We start from the raw sequence: 21,235 nt of genomic DNA, 5'->3' as shown, positions 1-21,235 counted from the left end.
CGATCATAATTAAGCATCACATTCTTAGCAAAGATTATCACAGTTATAGCATCTCTGGATTTAGTACATAACGATCCGCGGAAGCGTTCCAACAGCGTCCAGTCCAGTTTCAATCCCATAGCAGATGCTCAACTAGCGGATGCGCATAAGATGGTACAGGAGTAGGAACCGTACATGAACTGATCCATGAACCGCTTGTTGGAACGAACCTATTATTCCGCATGTCTGCAGATTTGCTCTAATCTCTCTTTCTAAGAGTAGGAGGTCTGCTGTTTACATACGGCCATCCTGAAATATCTTCCAAAGGCCGCCTCTTTGATCGTCTTACTCTTTAAACCGTACAAAAACATTGACTCTTCAAATGCGACCGTGGAACTTGGAGTTGTATTATGACGTAACAATAGCTTCTTCCGACAGATTTTCACTACCTCGAAATTGCAGATAGTGCTGGAATATTAGCTAAATTTTAGGACAAGTTCATCTTATGTGACCGTTTATTACTGCGAAACAAAAATAATATATTCTGGAAGACCTACTTCACGCCTACAGATGTGATACATCTTCTACAATTTCTGGAGCGAGTTAATCGTATACGCTCGCTCATTTGTATGAAGTTATACTGCAATAAGCTGTTTTCTGGAAGATTTAATCTCTGGCTTTCAAGTAATACTAGAATCTTCGTTTATTTTCTGAGACGCGTTTATTGCATGCTCGCTCATTCCTGTAACGTCGCAATAACATCTTCTGAAGTATTCTGTCACGTCTGTAGATAACATCATGTTCTAGGACAAATTTATCATAAAAGCTTAATCATTCCTGTGATGTAATATTAACTTTGTGGAAGATTTTCTGCAATGTGACAACAAAGTGTTTAATCAGATTCTTAATATCTCGTATCAATAGATAATGCTGGAATATCACTTATTATTTTCTAGAACGATCTTATCTTATATGCTCATTTATTCTTATAACTAAACAATAATCCTTTCTGGAAGATTTGGTCATGCCTGCATATCATTTAAGCTTTTTTGCTTGTTTTATAGGACGAATACAATTTATCTTGTTAGTATAGGCCTAGTCATTTCTCTGACGTAACAGTAACCTCTTGTTGAAGACTGTCTCATATCTGCATATAATAAAATTCTTGATCTTTACTAATTTTCTAATACTAATTTATGATATAAGATTACCTCATTCATGTGACGTAACAATACTCGCTTGTGGGAGACTGATATCTGCAGAAAAGCCGAAGTATGTTCGTTCATTTCCTAGAACAAATAAAATGAATTACACAAAATTACCATTTCCTGTGACGTAACTATATTGTGTTTTGTATTTCTCCAAGTTCTTACTATCTTATACCTTCATGTTAGAATTTTCACTAATTCATTTTTGTGACGTAGCAATAAATCTGTTCTGGAAGAATTTTCACATGTCTGCAGAAAATTCTGAAAACTTAGCTCAATTTTTGGAAGGAGTTTATCATACAACCACTCATCCCCGTCGCGTAAAGGCTGGTTCACAATAAACCGGGAACGGAAACGACAACGAGAACGAGAGCGGAAATAATGTTAAAAATGTATTTAAATGTGAACATTCACAATTAACTATTGTAAATGCTCGCATTTAAATACATTTATTTTAACAATATTTACGTTCTCGTTTTCGTTGTCGTTTCCGTTCTCGGTTTGTTGTGAACCAGCCTTAAGAATAACGTCTACATTCTTCCGCTCTCGGTTTGCATATCACATTTACATTTACTCTTACCAGTGGCATTCAAACAGTCAGTAAAGTAGCCAGTTGTTATTAGACAGAGCTAACGCAACATTTGCAATACAAAACATAGTTGGTTCCCATTTAAAAAAGGAAAGTTGACTCTAAAATCTTGAAAATTACTTCAAGTACAAAAAACACATTACTTGTATCAGATGTCCCCTGTCCCCTTCAATGTAATTTAACTTGTAATTCTCGGTTTGTGTATATCTGAAATATTTCACACGCTATCGGAGGTGAAAGAGTTAAATGGACCACTCTGTACAGTACAGTAGGTGTGTCAAACTCATTTGCATCGCGAGCCGTTTCGTATATTACCAAACCGCTCGCGGGCCGCACATTATCTATACACCTTGTCATTGCTAAACCTATAAATGTTTTTTAATTGGCTGAGTTCTTGCTTGTTTCCGATTCATATTATTATAACTGATAATGCATAGGTTATGTGTTTGTAATAATTGTATTTTATTATTCTCCAAGCAGCTTTCATATTTTGGGCATTATCGATGATAAACAATCACTAACTTCTCCGATTGATAAAGACAGAGGCAAGTCGTCTGATGTTTGTGCAGAAGGAGAATGTAGCTGTAGTTAAAGTTGCATCGAATTATAGGCCTGCCAATAACACTAGGGTATGTATTTTGCACACTGCATTTTGATATGTTACTGTATTATATAGTAGGCTAGTTGGAGTTTCGTAACAAGCTGTCTTTACAGTGGTGTTTGTTAGCGTTTAGCCCAACCCCCAAACTGGAGGACCAGCTCTTAACGGCTGTCCGCGACTGCTTATTCATTAGAAAAGTCCAGGATAACAGAGAGGGTTTGGAATTGAACGGGTTACATCAGCGGATGACGTGAATATGTTAGGAGAAAATCCACAAACTATTAAGGAAAATACGGGAATTTTACTTGAAGCAAGTAAAGAGATAGGTTTGGAAGTAAATCCCGACAAAGTATATGATTGTGTCTCGTGACCAGAACATAGTGCGAAATGGAAATATAAAACTTGGAAATTTGTCGTTTGAAATGGTGGAAAAATTTAAATATCTTGGAGCAAGAGTAACAGATATAAATGACACAGGAGGAAATTAAACGCAGAATGAATATGGGAAATTCCTGTCATTATTCGGTTGAGAAGCTTTTGTCATCCAGTCTGCTCTCAAAAAAAGCTGAAAGTTAGAATTTATAAAACAGTTAGCCTATATTACCGGTTGTTCTTTATGGTTGTGAAACTTGGACTCTCACTTTGAGAGAGGAACATAGGTTAAGGGTGTTTGAGAATAAGGTTCTTAGGAAAATATCTGGGGCTAAGAGGGATGAAGTTACAGGAGAATGGAGAAAGTTACACAATGCAGAAGTGCACGCATTGTATTCTTCACCTGACATAATTAGGAACATTAAATCCAGACGTTTGAGATGGGCAGGGCATGTAGCACGTATGGGCGAATCCAGAAATGCATATAGAGTGTTAGTTGGGAGACCAGAGGGGAAAAGACCTTTAGGGAGGCCGAGACGTAGATGGAAAGACAATATTAAAATGGATTTGAGGGAGGTGGGGTGTGATGATAGAGACTGGATTAATCTTACACAGGATAGGGACCGATGGCGGGCTTATGTGACGGCGGCAATGAACCTTCGGGTTCCTTAAAAGCCATTTGTAAGTAAGTAAGTAACCAGAACATAGTGCGAAATGGAAATATAAACATTGGAAATTTGTCGTTTGAAATGGTGGAAAAATTTAAATATCTTGGAGCAACAGTAACAAATATAAATTACGCTCAGGAGGAAATTAAACGCAGAATGAATATGGGAAATGCCTGTCATTATTCGGTTGAGAAGCTTTTGTCATCCAGTCTGCTCTTAAAAAACGCTGAAAGTTAGAATTTATAAAACAGTTATATTACCGGTTGTTCTGTATGGTTGTGAAACTTGAACTCTCACTTTGAGAGAGGAATAGAGGCTAAGGGTGTTTGAGAATAAGGTGCTTAGGAAAATATTTGGGGCTAAGCGGGATGAAGTTACAGGAGAATGGAGAAAGTTACACAACACAGAACTGCACGCATTGTATTCTTCACCTAACATAATTAGGAACTTAAAATCCAGAAGTTTGAGATGAGCAGGGCATGTAGCACGTATGGGCGAATCCAGAAATGCATATAGAGTGTTAGGTGGGAGACCAGAGGGAAAAAGACCTTTAGGGAGGCCGAGATGTAGATGGGAAGATAATATTAAAATGGATTTGAGGGAGGTGGGGTGTGATGATAGAGACTGGATTAATCTTACACAGGATAGGGACCGATGGCGGGCTTATGTGAGGGCGGCAATGAACCTTCGGGTTCCTTAAAAGCCATTTGTAAGTAAGTAACCAGAACATAGTGCGAAATGGAAATATAAACATTGGAAATTTGTCGTTTGAAATGGTGGAAAAATTTAAATATCTTGGAGCAACAGTAACAAATATAAATTACACTCAGGAGGAAATTAAACGCAGAATGAATATGGGAAATGCCTGTTATTATTCGGTTGAGAAGCTTTTGTCATCCAGTCTGCTCTCAAAAAACGCTGAAAGTTAGAATTTATAAAACAGTTAACCTATATTACTGGTTGTTCTTTATGGTTGTGAAACTTTGACTCTGACTTTGAGAGAGGAACAGAGGCTAAGGGTGTTTGAGAATAAGGTTCTTAGGAAAATATTTGGGGCTAAGAGGGATGAAGTTACAGGAGAATGGAGAAAGTTACACAATGCAGAAGTGCACGCATTGTATTCTTCACCTGACATAATTAGAAACATTAAATCCAGACGTTTGAGATGGGCAGGGCATGTAGCACGTATGGCGAATCCAGAAATGCATACAGAGTGTTAGTTGGAAGGCCGGAGGGAAAAAGACCTTTGGGGACGCCAAAATGTGAGTAACTGGGAGGATAATATTAAAATGGATTTGAGAAAGGTGGGATATGATGGTAGGGACTGGATTAATCTTGCTCAGGATAGGAACCGATGGCGGGCTTATGTGAGGGCGGCACTGAACCTCCGGGTTGTCTAAAAGCCATTTGTAAGTATGTAATTAATTGTACCCGAGTTAAAATTTTTCGAAACTTGGTTAAGACTGTCTTCCTCGAAATTCGAAAGCCTAAATATTTCTTAAAACTCATGTTATTTGCATATTTCAAAGTGGTGCACTCTATTTCGAAAAATTCTTGGCCGCCGTGGTCGTTCGATAATATTGATCACTTCTTCATCATCACTCAGTCATAAGTTCTTCAAAATCATCTGCAATACCCATACAGTGTGTATAGTTCTATAGCGGGAACAGCAATCTTGCACTATTGAGCCTAACTGTTAAACTTAAGTTAACTGGCGTTAAGGTTTATAATGCCAAACATAACGAAAAACGTGAGTTTATAATACCGATTCTAAGAAAGGGTATTTACGAAATATTTTTGAGGTTGATACATTTTCGAGACGTTTTTTGCAATCTACGTATTTTGAAGCATCCCTGGATTGTGTAATTATATTGCGAAGTTCGATTTATGAGATTATTAGCTTCACTGTCCGACAGCTACCGATTCCCTTGTGGAATAACATGTAGACTATTCCAGAGGGTTTCATAGGTTCGATCGTGGACGCGTGAGTTCAGAATTCCGTCTGCCTGAGAGTGCGCAGACACGCCAGCTTTCACGACGAGAGAGGGATGCGGGCGGGAGGGAAGCGTTTGCTTCCTTCATGAACGTTCATGTCTCTCCTACATTTACATAGGCTGGCGGGTGCATGCAAATATTGAAGTTTATTATTATCAATCGACAGGATGTGCCAGAATTAAGTACATGATGGATCTTCAATATATTACAGTAGACTAACTGGGGGAAAATCAAGTCCGAATTATAAAGGATTTACTAAAACAGGATTATTTCAACAATACATTGAAAAAATAATAGTTGTTTACTAATAGTACATTATGCAACGAGCCTCTAATGATAGTAATTAAGACGCGAGTATGTTTGTTTATGAAACGAGCGCAAGCGAGTTTCATAATTTTCATACGAGCGTCTTAATTACCATTATAGGCAAGTTTCATACGACTTTTTATGCTCGACCATATTTCTAACTTGAAATTATTCAGAAGTATTCATTTTATTTGTATCTGACAGAAGATCGGAAGTGACCTTGTTCATAGCTCGTGAATTGTGAGATGTGCGCAGACGCGAAAGTATTGATTTTTTCCGAGGAACAATAATGTCATTGACCTTGATGTAATGTAACATGAACTAATTTTGATATAACCTGGAAATTGATTTAGAATTGAAAAACGAGATGACAAATTGAATTTATTTGAATATTATTTACAATTAATGCTAATTATTATAGTAACAGAACATAACCTTCTGCGACAGTATTGAATTTTCAGCCTCAGTGACGTTTCCCTCGTTGTCTTTCGATTGCATATCCGAGAATAATCGAAAACCTGAACTTTAATGAATAGGTGTACTTTAATGACATGCATTAAAGGACTGCTACCAGGTGTATAATTACTACATTTCGGCATGGTCGAGCATAAATTAGTATTTAGGCCTAATCATTTTATTATACAAACTGTTTATGTACATCATAAGACATTTCTTTTAAGACAAAATAAAATTTGTGATAGTTCGGATTACAGTCCACAAATTCAGTAATTATTAATGTATCTAAACGAATCTTAAGTTGAATAACATGAATTTATGGTCACACATTTCACTCTTTGCACTTTGCACTCACTTCTAGCTTTAATGTGTAGAATATTAATCTCCATGTGTCTTGTGGAGGGGGAACAAAAAGTTGCCCGAATTATTGCGAATTTCGAATTAGCGGAGTTTTACTGTATGTGTTATTGGCAGGAACTGTTTCACATCATCATCATAGTCTTTAAAATCCGTGTATTTAGGCCCTTGAAATACTGAAAGCAGGCAATCAGCAAAACCTTAAGGTATCACAAAAGGGTAACTTAAATCATCAGATCATGAAAGACATTATTGAACAAGTTGAAATAATAATAATAATAATAATAATAATAATAATAATAATAATAATAATAATAATAATAATAACATAATTATTGTTGCATACAAACAGACTGCACGTCAAAATTCCTTTTTGATGTCAGAGATGCTCAAAATGTGTATTACCATGAAAATATGGAAATCGGGTTTTTGCATCATTACATTTCTTTTTCTTTAAATTTCGTAATTCGTGTAGTGAAAAGGAAAGATATCCCCAAAGAATAACACGATTTTTTACGTAGAATAAGTCTTTCCGTGGAGAAACAAAAAATTACAGAATTTAATTTTTTTCCCCGTTGTTGGTAACTCTAACATCTAATAGATGCTTTATGGTTGTACTAATAGATGTAGTTACTTGTCAACAATGTGACGCTAAAACGTGTGTCCTGATGTATTTTTATATTTGTGATGATTGGTTAATTAATATGAACCCGGCACACTCACAATGACACAAATTTCCAGACTCTTGACACCCAGGGAATTCTTCTTCTTGAAGAAAAACTCACTGAGCGCCGAGCCCGGGAATCGGACCCAGGACCTCCTGATCTAGAAGCCAGCATGCTGACCAATAGACCATGGAGGCAGTTAGAATTTAAAATGCTTACCATAACAAGACTATGAGCCATAGCCGATTGCTAATGTTAGTAGTTAGGCTCGAACCAATGTAACTTTTGTGACTACGCCCAATGACGCCTCCTTCCCTCGTTAGATATTTAAAATGAAATAAAATGTCTAAAATAATTTAATTGTTTAAATATTAAAGCTACTTATTGACAGTTTATACGTCAAGTATATCACTTTGTTTTGCACCATCAAAACAACTCGCTCATCCTTAACCCATCCTCACGTGTTACTATACCGCTTCAGCTAAGAACCGGTTCGTCAGATGTAGCTACGCCGTTTCAGTCTTGCACAGTGCAGGAAACTGCCCGTCACTGCACTAGATCAGTAACGACGGCGATGAATGATTATCAGTAATATCAGGATCATGACTGATTAGTTAGTAGTGATTAGATTATGTCTTAGTGTCTTAATATTGCTAGACTGGTACATACAATATAGATACCAGTTTTTATTTCGTTTATAAGTTCCTTATTAAAATGTGCGATAATTTTGGGCGTAAATCTGTAATTTTAAGATATAATTGTACATACGTTATGTCTTAGTTAAGAGGCTTGCACCTCTGGTCGGACTTGAACATACGGACATCCGATGTAAGCTTAAAGACATATATTACAAATACTACCCCCGAGCACCGTAGGTTGTGTATCATTGTTACACATGGACCTAATAGCCTATGCAGACAAAGAAAGATCAAAGGTGCAACACGCACTTGAAGTAGGGCCTATGTGTCACAATGAATTCGTCTGAACCCTGGACTGTGTGACTAGACCTAACCTGCCTCTTGAGGAAATCTGATGAAAAGTTGCAGTGAAATTAACTTATCTAGGGAACTTTGAACTGTCAGCTGGTTGTGGATATATCCACCATTTGTTTACACTGTACATGAATCTGTCTGAAAAACCCACGCAATTGACAAGAGACCGGAAGTAGGTTCCAGCTGGACAATGACTTCTGTTTCGTTCTTGTCATTGTATTTTCTCTCTGCTCTTCTGCCTCTCACATAATATATTTTGGCTTCCTCACCTTCGCAGCGAGTCGCTAACTTTATCTGTAAATGAAATGAGCGCGACAGTATAATTTTCACCGAGGGGAAGAAATATCACTTATAGTTAAAACAATTAAGTCTCATTTAAAAATAACACAGAGTGGCGATTTGTTCAAAATCTGCTCCAATTTCTTTTCGTGAATTTGTTTGTTATAGAGGATAGGTGTTAAAAGGCAAGTTCTTATACTCCGGAAACTTAATTGCAGAACTCATTGTCTGTAATAATGAGGCGTTCAGAGCTAAAGTGGATCAAGTCACAGATTTTCATAAATTACGTAACATTTATTGATTTCCAAAAAGCATTTGATACTGTAAATAGATCAACACTTTGGAACATTTTAAAGAAAGAAGGGATACCTCAAAATTTAATTTATGCCATTCAAAGCATGTACAGAAACACAAAGATTAAAATTAAAATTAATAACAAGATTAGTTTAACAACTAGGATAACAAATCAAGGCTTAAAACAAGGTTGTCCGCTGTCTCCTTGTTTATTTAATATATATATTAATGCACTTATTAAGGACTGGGAAATTGATTTGGCCACACATTTTATGATCGATAATAAACCCCTTAACACTCTGCTCTACGCAGATGATGTAATTATATTAGCTAACACCGAAGACAACTTACAAATGGCAATTCATAGGTTATATCAAAAAGCAAAAGAGTACAATTTAGAAATTTCTATACACAAAATAAAAACCATGGCCTTTATTGGTAAAAATTCTATAAGAACTAAAATACTTATCAATAACTCTGGAGTAGAGCAAGTAAATGCCTTTACTTACCTTGGCTGTAATCTCTTCTATATTCATTCTCGAGATATAGATAATAAATTAGCCAAATTTCAACAGCTCCTAAGAACAATTAGAAATACTCTGTTTAAGAAGGTCCGGCAAGACACAATTTTGAAATTCTACAAAACAATGGCCATTCCAACTTTGCTATATGGATCAGAAACTTGGACTCTAACAACTAGTCAACTGAAAAGAATAGAAGCAGCTGAGATGAGATTACTAAGACCGCTAGCAGGCTACACTCTCTATGACCATAAATATAATGAAGACATCCGACAAGAACTAACTATCGCAGCCATTACAGAGACAATCCACAAGTATCGGAGCAACTGGCATGAGCATGTTCTGCGGATGCCAAATGATAGACTACCCAGGAGATTATTAAATTACAGACCCCTTGGATACAGAGATCGTGGACGCCCGAAGAAGCGATGGAGAGACCAGCTTTTCACCTGAGACGGAACAGGCCAAATGGCCTAAACCCTGATAGCTATTGATGATGATGAGTTTAATTCATTTTCTGATTATCTGAAGTTGGATCTTTCCCGAGCAATAAGGATTCGGAGCGAATTTTTCTCCTCAAATATTAAGTGTCAATATTACAGATAAATTCCGAAGGACAAATTCTGCAGTGCTTGGGAAAAGTGACACAAGTCAGTTTCCACAAACCTTGTTTGATAATTTATTGACAACTTACGGAACATCTGCTCGCTTGGAAAAAAATACATAAGTATTTCTCCCATTACAATAATTCATCATAGCCACCGGCGTGGTTCAGTCGGTTAAGGCGCTTGTCTGCCGGCCTGAAGTTGCGCTCGGGCGCAGGTTCGATTCCCGCTTGGGCTGATTACCTGGTTGGGTTTTTTCTGAGGTTTTCCCCAACTGTAAGGTGAATGCCAGGTAATCTATGACGAATCCTTGATCTCATCTCGCCAAATACCATCTCGCTACCACCAATCTCATCGACGCTAAATAACCTCGTAGTTGATACAGCGTCTTAAATAACCAACTAAAAAAAATAAAAAATAAAACAATAATTCATACAGAAAAAAATCAAATCGACATAAACCAGTGTAAGTTGTCAATAAATGATCAAAAAAGGTTTGTGGAAACTGACTTATGTCACTTTTCTCAAGCACTGCAGAATTAATATATCTATAAGAAGGATCAAGTCTTAATTCCAAGCATTCGCCGGTAGGTGACACCAGTCACTCTTGTCTCATATTATTTGTTCACGATGTTCTGAGTCATAGTGGATCAAGTCACCAAAGTGTTGCATCAATTAACGTCACAATTGTTTATATTTTATAAATTTATAATTTGAGAATGGAGCAATAAAATTATTGCTAGTGAAATTAGATAATCCACTAGAGCAAGTTAACATTAAGTCCTATTATCTCAAAACTACGTCTCATGGACTTGATCTACTTTAGCTTTGAACGCCTCAATTATTGATACTCCTTAAGCCTCCCGAGGTTGCCATGACATTGCATTACATGTTATTCTTCAATAAAATATACGAAATCTTATTAATGTAGAAAAATGGTGAGGTAATGGAAGAAAATTCACTACTGTCCTGTGAACAGGATGCGAAATTTAGTTTTCAAGTATATTTGTCCCATAATAAAATGAGAAGCAATGAAGCAATTAATAGAAGAAATACTCGGATTCCAAGTCAGGTTATCACGACTAAATTATTGTCCACCGCGTGGAGTAGTGGTCTGCATGTCAGACTGCAAAACTGCGAGCAGTTGGGCAGTTACCTGGTTGAGGTTTTGTCAAGTTTTCTCTGAACTCAATAAGAGCAAATTCCGGCCAACATTCGGCGCTGAACCGTGGACTCATTGATAAAGCATCGTAAAATAAATTTAAAAAAATACACAAATAAATTGAAGTCAATTTATTCTCTATAATAAGAGGTTGGTTTTATTTCACGGTCACAAACACGGCTTTGCTCTCGTTTCTTTCAGTACAGCACCGTTATGTTTGCTTGGAAGTTAACCCAGTGACCGGTTTCGTCTAAATTTGGCACAAGTTGCTGCAGTTGCTGCAATTCGTTCCGAGAAGTCGGAATGCAACGCTGAAAGCTGATGCAAGCCTCTGAGAACAGTCACAGTGCCGCGTTTTATTCATGCATCCATGACATAATTAGGAATATTAAATCCAGACGTTTAAGATGGGCAGGATATGTAGCACGTATGGGATAATCCAGAAATGCATATAGAGTGTTAGTTGGGAGGCCGTAGGGGAAAAGACCTTTGGGGAGGCCGAGACGTAGATGGGAGGATAATATGAAAATGGATTTGAGGGAGGTGGAATATGATGGTAGGGACTGGATTAATCTTGCACAGGATAGGGACCGATGGCGGGCGTATGTGAGGGCGGCAATGAATCTCCGGGTTCCTTAAAAGCCATTTGTAAGTAAGTAATAATAATAATAATAATAATAATAATAATAATAATAATAATAATAATAATAATAATAATAATAATAAAGTTTTATCATGCTCAAATTGAAATAGATCTACAGGAACTGTAAAATATAATACAGGAATGTAAACAAAGAAGTCCTTGCTCTGAAACTTGAAGGGTCAAACATCAGTTAGTATACAAAAAAAAAATCAAACCATAGCTAGCGAGACAGCAGCTGGCGCGGCAGATGGTCCGGGGCACGTCACCTGCCGCACGGGCCAACAAGACAGCTGCTGCCCGCCGCGCGCACGTGGTCATCAGCGACGGAATTTTCAGCATATAAACAGAAACTAATAAAACCAAATCTAGGGCCGTATTCATAGACATTATTAGCGCGGGCTTCCGGTGGATGATCAGGGAACTAACGTTTTTCGTATTCATAAACCAGTGTTATCGATAAGATATTATATGAATCCTGTACAAGTAACCAATCGGTAGCCCGGGCTAGTTTAGCACGCTCGTAGTGCGGGCTAACGAAATGTCTATGAATAGCACCAAGGGTCTTATTCATATAAACGAGGCTGTGGATGATTTTCCAAAGTCGACTTTCGTAGCAAAGTTTAAGTTTGTTGAAAATCCTATTCACAGGCAATACTTCCGATACTTTGTTAAGTCGAGATTTGATGATCTTTTTCTAATGTTAGCAGTCACAATCACTGCCTTCTGAACGAATTAAATTAATAAATAGTTCATTCGTCGGTCTGTTTCGGTAAAGTGGAGGCGGGTTCATTTGTCATCCCCCTCATTCTTTTTCTCTTATGTTTTAAATAGTAATTTACTAGTTATAAAGTTATTTGCTTTAGGACGATCTTAAGCAGCACCGTGCCATTGTGTACAGTGGGATGAAATATAACTTAATAATTAATGAATAGTGTAATATGTAGCTAATCGGTAATGTAAGCAAGAAGGGGGAAAGGAACTAGCCACTCTACCCCATTATCTCCTGGCCTAGTTGCCTCATAAGCGGTGCCTTGTTGGTATCAACTGTCTTCGGACAGTTGACTAAACAACAACAATGGTTTAAATAATATTTGTTTCTTTTTTTAATATAAACTGTACTGAATAAATATTATATATATTATTTTCACACATTATGTAATATAGTATATTATAGTAATATGCGTTACAAGAGCGGTATGTTGAAGTTTTCATTTTCGAGGAAAAGTTTGAAAAAGCGAAACGTAGTTGAGCTTTTTTAATTTCCGCGAATTGAAAGAAAGCATACCGCCCGTGTATCGTACCATTATTTTGTGCGAAGAGGAATTTCTAATTAGTTGCAATGAAATCTCCATCTTGGTTTCTGTTCAATGACGGAAAATTTGCAAAATAAAAATATCTATCTTCAACATTGTTGCTTTAAAATGTTTTCTGTGTTTACTATACTCCAGCAGGCCGTGATATACGTCTGTCTTTTTTTTCCCTCAGTCTATGACGAGTCTGGAATCTTGTTGATTTTTTCACGGCTTCCTTAACGTTACTTGCATCACGAATGCAGTAACTTTAGTGGAGTTGTAGAATTTATTTAATTTTTGCAAATATTTAAAAACAATAATTAACAGTGCAATTTAGGTGAAATTGCAGTGGTAAGTTTCCAATTTATAATTATTACTATATTGAACGTCTCTAAAAATAATATGTTAAAAGCCTAAAGCAGTAAAATCAATATGTCACTTAAGCGGTAAGAAGAGGGAAATTGTTATGTGTGTTAGGTTGGGAATACTGAATGTGGAATTTTAGACTTTCCGCGGATTGTTTTTGTGCGGAAACCAAGCAAATACGCACGATCTCGCACAAATGTTTATATTACTTAAATTATTTGCGGTGGACGCAGCGATTGTCACGCCCACGTTTCGCCAACTCGCCGCAGCGTCAGTTGCCTCAGTGCTAAAGAGCATTGATCGTAATGTCTATTAATTATTTTCACTATGCGTCACGTTTGTGGTTTACAGTAAATTAACGTGGGATTGTAGAACCGTCACGATTTTATTAGGGTTGGGTAGAGGACGTGCTCTCGAAATAGACGTAATACTGCTAAATATATTAGGCCTTTTTACCAGTACTACTACTACTACTGTACTAATTTCTTTCTTCCTTCCTTTCCTGCCGACTTACAATAGTCGACCTGGGTGGTACAGTCGGTAGAGTGCTGACCTTCTGTGCCCGAGGTTGCGAGTTCGATCCCGGCGCAGGTCGATGGCGCTGAAATGCGACAGGCTCATGTCAGTAGATTTATTGGTATGTAAAAGAACTCCTGCGGGACTTCCGGCACACCGGTGACGCTGATATAACCTCGGCAGTTGCGAGCGTCGTTAAATAAAATATAATGTACAGTTTACTCACAATACAGACAGTGTAGTGTAGGGGAGGGTATAGATCAACACTTGACACATTGTCTGGTTTCCTTGGTCTTGTGGTCAGCACGACCCAGAACTCCACAGATGAGACGACACAGGGCAACACACGACAAGAGACAAACTAGTCCCATGAACGGAAGATAAATCTCTTCCATTGCTGGCGACGGGAATCGAAACACGAACCGCTTGGTTGGAAAACGAAAACTCTATCCACAGTTTACTACCACCAATACTACTATATTATAACCGCGGCGCAACAGCCAGGGTTAACTAACCGGCTGCTGGCCTCACATTCACATGCGATCGAAGTGGTGAACGATCATCCAACCGGAACGAAGGTATCGTGTGGTTAACACGATGATCCCCCCAGTCGTTGTAGCTGGTTGTCGTAACTGGATTTCGCTACCTAGTGTAGTTCCCCAAATGCATCACGATGCTGGGTGGACACCAGTCCTATACACTGGTCGAAATTTCATGAGAAAATTCCTTCTCTATGAGGACTCGAACCAGCGCTCATTTCGTAACGCGAATCCAGGCATGATGACATTAGATCACCACGCTACGGCGCGGGACCCCCTTAACTACTGCTACTACTACTACTACTACTACTATTACTACTACTACTACTACTAATAATAATAATAATAATAATAATAATAATAATAATAATAATAACAGTTACAGGCTTATCGATATTCATAATCGTGTGGCACCAGAGTTTTGTCCAGTAAAAACAAACACTACTTGAAACGTGCCATACACTTTTATCAACAATCAGAGAAACGAACAATCGTGATTTCTTAAAGACGATGGTCGCTTGGCTCATTGTGTTTGTCTATGAAGGGATGAGAAATCGTGACCTGACAACACACACGTAATTCATGTGTTTTCTGTTTCTTCAATCTCAGATTTATATGAACTTATTATCACGCAGTAGACAACAATAGCTAATCAACGGTATTTAATACATCGGTGTGTACAGGATTTTTCAAAAGTAACGCTACTAAATTGAATGAGGGTATTTTGAACGAAAAACTCGGACATGTCAAACCTTGTACTTGATGATGGTGATGATGATGATGATATGATGATAATAATAATAATAATAATAATAATAATAATAATAATAATAATCCGTGGCGCTACAGCCCGTGAAGGGCCTAGACCGACCAGCCGGCTGCTGGCCTCACGCCCACATGCCGAAGCAGAGGTGGACGATCATCCAACAGAATGGAGGTATTGTGTGGCTAGCACGATGATCCCCCCAGCCGTTAAAGCTGGTATTCGCAACCGGATTTCGCTACCTATCGTAGCTCCCCAAGTGCATCACGATGCTGGGTGGGCACCGGTCCCATACACTGGCCGAAATTTTATGAGAAAATTTCTTCCCCCATGAGGAGTCGAACAGAGCGCATTCCGTAACGCGATCCTAGGCGGGATGCCTTAGACCGCGACGCCACGGCGCGGGACGATAATAATAATAATAATAATAATAATAATAATAATAATAATAATAATAATCCGTGGCGCTACAGCCCACGAAGGGCCAAGACCGACCAGCTGGCTGCTGGTAGACTACTACAGTGATGTCAGAGCAAGCACATTTTTCTGATCTTGACGTCGTGCGCTGGCAGCAAGCGCTAAGTATGGAAAGAGGAAGGGTTGTCTATATGAATAAGCAACCTGTTGGATTAAGAAAACTGTGGTGCACAAACTTTAAATGGAACGTGAAATTTTATGTCGCTATTTTTATATGGCTTCTTTCTGTTTAATATTATCTATATTGTCTGTAAAACAAAAGTACTAACACTGATTTCTTAATATTCCACTTGTGTTTTAAATCTTAATAACATAATAGAGAGTTAAGAAGGGATATTCACTTAAATTCCATAGTAGTATAATATTATGCTGTATTAAGTGGATGAAACACATCATTCATAAAGAAAGTGATATTCCAAAGAAAGAGATTGAGTATTACACGATACGTTGGAATTTATATTGATGGTATCTTTAGCCTTACAAAAGTAATCAATAAACTAATCAAAACAATATTACAGTACAAAGCAAAGTTACCTAGGTACTGTATCTGTTTTAAATGTAACTAATATTACATGACAAAACTCTTATCGCATTATGCTTTTAACGTGATATTTGTGAGCAACTTCCTACCATCAGAATATTAAATTATTTTCTCGAAATGTTCTGAAGCTATAGAGCTGACATTTTTACAACACATGGGCACGTATCTTTTGCTTATGATGTAACAGTAGTTGCTTTGTTAATTAATTTCCTTACAAACAATTTCCATGCGAATATTTTCAAAATTTTCAATACACTATCTTCAGTAATACGTATATACGGTATATTAGATTTACGAAAACATTCTGTAAGGCTACTAAATAAATAGGCCTATACCTGACAATTCCACTTTTCTATACGAAAAGCTGAAAAAATATTTCTTTCGAATAAAAAAATCAAACTTGTGAAAAATGAGCATTAAAATTAAAACTTACATTCTTATAATGCACTTATACTTCTCAGGCAAATCTTAAAATTACCATGGATACAGTTTAAATACGTTCTCTTCCCTTTATCTATTGAATCAGTGCTGGCCATCCCTGAATATAGCTCGACCAAGCTGCATATTCCACCTCTTTCGACTGTCTCTTTCCTTTCCGCTGTAAAGCGCTCAGGCTCTCCTGGGCTCTAAAGCGCGCGCTTGCTCCTGTGGGCATCAATTGACATGCCTGGACTACTACTACTACTACTACTACTACTACTACTGCTACTACTACTACTGGCGATGAGTCCTTTAACTTAAACACCCTTCGACCCATTGTGTGCACTATATGCCTATGCGATTATTGTTCGAGTACTACAGGTGTCCTGAATGGCATTCGTGAATACGACGCTGACAGGTGGGCCATCCTGCCATACCCTTAAATAACCAGGTTCCGTTTCTGGCAGGAGTAGCCTGATAAGCCCCAAGTCCTTCCTAATCGGCATCAGATAAAATGAGGGGAAGGTGGAGTGTGTTGGTAGAACGATAGAGGAAAACGGGAGTATTGTACACCAAGAAAAACCCTCTGCAACGTCCGCTTAGTCCACCACAAATTCCATCATAACCTGGCCGGAAATCGAACCTGGGCCGCCTGAATAGAAGACCAACGCGCTAGTCATTGGGCCACGGACGCGCGTCACTACTATTCCCATTTACTACCACTACGGTACTACATAAAATATGATCTTTCAGATATTAAAAACTATAGAGCGTCATTTAAAATGTGTTCAATGACGTCATAACTCGCACAATAAAATCGAAAAAATATTTTGTTTTCCATAAAAATATTCTTTCCTGTATAAGGGGTTTTGCGGTGTGTGAGCTGTTTGTCTAAAATCTCAATTTTAATTGCAATTTTGCATTAGTAAAAAATACTCTGTATGTAGTCAAAAATTTAATTATTGATATTATATAATATATTACATTATTATATGTAATTTATTGACGTCATGCGAAGCCTGCAGTATTCTGCCCCCCCCCCTTTTTCCTGGGCGGTGACTCATCGTGTTTACTGTGTGAATGGTGGAGTTCTTCCTGCGACTGTCGCAGCCTTTGCAGTGTGTGTAGACCGTTCTAGGGGAGCGGTTTAGTGGCTGCCTGCCAGTGGAATATTTCATCATCGCCACTCATCGTGGTTGTAAACGTGAGTACAGGATAGGGCATTTAAAACCTGTTTCGCATGTCATGAGCACGCCGGTTTTTGCGCATGCGCTGGCTAATATCACTTCGGTATCACGCTGAGAAAACTATTATTTGCAATGGTTGGGTATTAGAGTGTGGTGGTTTTTTTATGGATTTTATTTGGTATATTTATAAAACTCTGAGAAATGCTTAGATATTTTGATAAGAGTGATTACATTTTGAAATTTGTATTGTATACGTATGTATATTTAAAACCTACAGTGAATGTAGAGTTTTTTTTAAAGGCAGCAAGTGAAAATTCATTAAATTTTAAGTATTATTAATTATTCATATATGTTTACTAAATTGTAATTTAAAGCACAATTTTCTGAATATTAGGAGAGACAGTTGACTGTTTAAATTCCAACTAGCCCTACAAAAAGTGATTGTTTACTCTGACAATTTTCGTTGTCTCTTTATGTATTTATTTGTAATCGTAACTTCGTGTTTGATATTATTTACGATTTTTGTTATAAAGAAGAAAAATTCCCGGATATAGAATATAATGACATTTTTCCCGTTACATGTCAAAAATTTCGTTGTTCGGGAGCCATCCCCACAGTAGAATAAATATGTAATACTACGAATGCACAGAAATGCGTGAGATTCAGTATTTGAGTGATATATTGTCAATATTACAGGCATTTTATTTTTCCTGATCTAGGTTCAGTCTCAAGATCGCTTAGAAACGAACATACACATTATGAATATGATAATTAAATGGCGTAAAACAGAATTACAATGATTTCATTGGTGATAAGTTGTGAGTTTCTGGGTCATTATTAAGTAGAAAGTTTCTTTTTTAGAAAAAGTGCAATGTGGAGTTTTCTCTTTCTTATGTAAGTAAATTTTTTTGTTACAGTACTCTAGCTGCTGTAGTTTTAAAGGTGTAGTCAGCCATCAGTTTTACTTTCAGTAGCCTACCGAAACTGCTAGCTTAAATGACAAAATCATAAACTATCTAAGAAAGTTTATGTATGACGCACAGGATATAGTAGTAGGGCTTTGTTTTATGGCCAGCCTTCATTATTGTTGGTAAATGGTAGCCATAAATGTGCTTCTTCTGATAATCACGTAGTTCATATTCATAAATCTATATATGTACAGTACATACATTACGTTCTTTTCCTCAGGCCGACATACCGGGTGCCACACTTTGCGTTATGTTAGTTCAGGTAACATCAGTGTTAGTTTACTTTATATATTATAGTGGGCAAATTTTTGCAGAGTAATAGGCTGAATCCTAGTACAATATATGGACAAGAAAATGTCATACCTTCATTCGACAAGGGAACTGTTAATGAGCTTACAGTATGTGGAAACCTCCCCTCATAGTGCACATACAAATTCGATCTTCAATGCAGGCAGACAAATACGGGAAAAAAATAGCTGCTGGTAATCTCATACAAACCGGTTACTTACTATACCTGCTGCAAAATCGACTTGTATGATTATTACGTGAATGTAATTATATCCGGAGTTAATAGGCTATTGCACTGTAGCCACCATTAGGCTAGTAAGAGAATTTGGCAGTGAGAAGTAATGGAAAACTCGTGTAGGCTCGTGTGAATGTAACGGAAGTTAGGCGAAATTGTTACAATGTGACACATAGGCACCTCAGTCGATTTCGTAGCTGCCATAATACATAACCAGTTTGCGTGAGAAAATCTAGCTAACAATTACGTACAAACTTTAAGGCTGTGGAAACTTATTTGGGATGTTACATTAAGAAACAACGGCGCATACTTGGAGAGAGTAGTTAGTGCCTTCCTCCGTGTATAGTGAGGGTCACATAAGAACAGTTCCTAAACCAGTGTTGCCAACACATGAATTGTATCCCCGTCAGTCTAACAGCTGGAAATCCGTCAGAATCCCTAAAAATTAAAAAAAGAAAAGATCCACTCAAAATATCTATATACGAATAAAAGCAAACCCTTCTTACCAGTCTTGATTAAAATAATAATTCATCCACACCATCTGCCTCTAGTTCTGCAGTTGATGCCCCAAAAATTAAGCAGTTAAAAATGACAGCAGCTAAAAAGTAAAAAAAAAAAAAATATGTAAATCGTAATTCCCGCCAGAAAATCCGTCACCCGTCAAAGCCATTCTTTTCCCGTCCGCTACATTGAAATTCCGTCACTTTTGACGGAATTTCCGTCCAGTTGGCAACACTGTCCTAAACAGCAAATATTGCCGCCTTGTCAGTGTTGCCAACGGTTACCAGATATCACACGATCCTTCGTACTAAATGACTTATTTACTTACCGTTTGAAGGTTATTTTAAATAATTCAATAGTTTGTAACACATCTTCCTAGGCAAACTATGCGAGAAAGGGATCAACATGTCAAGTATTTTGCCTGGCAATACGAAATTCATTGGTTTTACTAAACAATTGACTCACGAGACTTAACCTAAAAATGTATTTTGTTTAATCACATGAAATTATTAGTATTAACTCCGAAAATTTACCTGATTATAGTCTTGAATTATAACCACAACGCAACACATAAAATAACTATTATGTATTAATATTAATACTGATATTAATTAATTATTAGTATGTTCAAATTTCACTAGTTTCCAGTAACAGGCTCATAAATCTAATACAATTTTAATTTCATGGAACTCCAGTACCGACGAATAGTATCGATATTCGTCTCTGTTGCCAACATACTAGTTACAAAATCACTACCATTTGTAGTATTGGTCAGTATCGAAATTCGAAAGGAAGTTTGCAAAAGAAAATTCAACCTGCAAATTAGAAAATCACCACAATCCCCTAGCATATGTAGTAATGGGAGAAAAATGGTTAGGTTTCACCCTTGGGGTATGAAGTAAGCTGACCCGGACTATATGCTTACGCCGTCACGTGGCATGCGAGTAAAGGCCGGTACACAATAAACCGGGAACTGAAACGACAACGACAACGAGAACAGAAATAATGTTAAAATACGTGTATTTAAATGTGAGCGTTCACAATAGTTAATTGTGAATGCTCATATTTAAATACATTTATTTTAACCATATTTCCGTTCTCGTTCTCGTTACCGTTTTCATTCCCGGTTTATTGTGAACCAGCCTTAAGGTTGGATGTGCACCCAGCACGCTGCGGCATCTGTGTAGGTACTAGCTGCTCAAGGTCGGGTGTTACTCGTTTTTTAAAGATTTGTTATCCAAGTTTTAATTTTACAAGCTTACAACTAGTTTGAGCAGCTAATGTTTGATATTTGTCTGTGGAGATGTAACAATATGCACAGTTTCAGGGAAGGTTTTGACATGAGCTCATTAACAGTTCCCACACCAGTAGGACTTCGACCAAGACTTGTGAACTGACATGAATAATGTTTTCAAATTGATGTTTCAGTCATATTTATTTCAAAATTAAAA

At 37.3% G+C, this 21,235-nt stretch overlaps 1 protein-coding gene across 2 annotated transcripts in view; it reads left to right on the top strand.

The window, feature by feature from the left end:
* Positions 1 to 21,235, top strand: part of Diap1 (Death-associated inhibitor of apoptosis 1) — a 200,419-nt gene that overhangs the window by 83,154 nt on the left and 96,030 nt on the right. The window contains exon 1 of one of the 2 annotated variants that reach the window (XM_069824661.1): positions 17,688 to 17,809. The exons of the other annotated variant lie outside the window; for it this stretch is intronic. The gene's annotated coding sequence lies outside the window, so the exon portion shown is untranslated. Of the gene's footprint in view, positions 1 to 17,687; positions 17,810 to 21,235 lie in introns of those variants that run through there. 2 annotated transcript variants of the gene reach the window in all.

This window comes from Periplaneta americana, chromosome 4, assembly GCF_040183065.1.
Source record: "Periplaneta americana isolate PAMFEO1 chromosome 4, P.americana_PAMFEO1_priV1, whole genome shotgun sequence".
Taxonomy (NCBI): Eukaryota; Metazoa; Arthropoda; class Insecta; order Blattodea; family Blattidae; genus Periplaneta; species Periplaneta americana.
Note: the sequence above shows the minus strand (reverse complement) of the source record. Positions and strands in the feature narration are given on the sequence as shown.